Below are 378 nucleotides of genomic sequence, written 5' to 3' on the forward strand. Positions count from 1 at the left end.
ACATTCTTTCCTGATGACATGCCTCCGACTGTTCTGGTTTTCTTTAATTCAGTTTACTTTCTAAATCAAATTTGTCTGTAATATTGTTTATTATTTGAATTTGTTATGTTTTGCTTTTCAGTAGGTTCCCTTGATAACCTTTTTTTTTAATTATGGTGATTTGTGCGTCAAGGCAAACGAATTCAAATTCCCGGGTCGTTCAAAGCTAGTGATGGCAAATCTAGCGAAAATGTTTATGTTACGACCCTTAGAATCGGCAGTGTAGTCATTCAATTACTGTAGTTCGCCCGTATATCGAAAAAGTGCTATGGAATGTTGGTATTCCCTTTGACATCGCTGTGAGTGATTCCGAAGAGCATAATAGAAAATCACGTTTCA

Source organism: Penaeus monodon, chromosome 32, assembly GCF_015228065.2.
Source record: "Penaeus monodon isolate SGIC_2016 chromosome 32, NSTDA_Pmon_1, whole genome shotgun sequence".
Lineage (NCBI taxonomy): Eukaryota > Metazoa > Arthropoda > Malacostraca > Decapoda > Penaeidae > Penaeus > Penaeus monodon.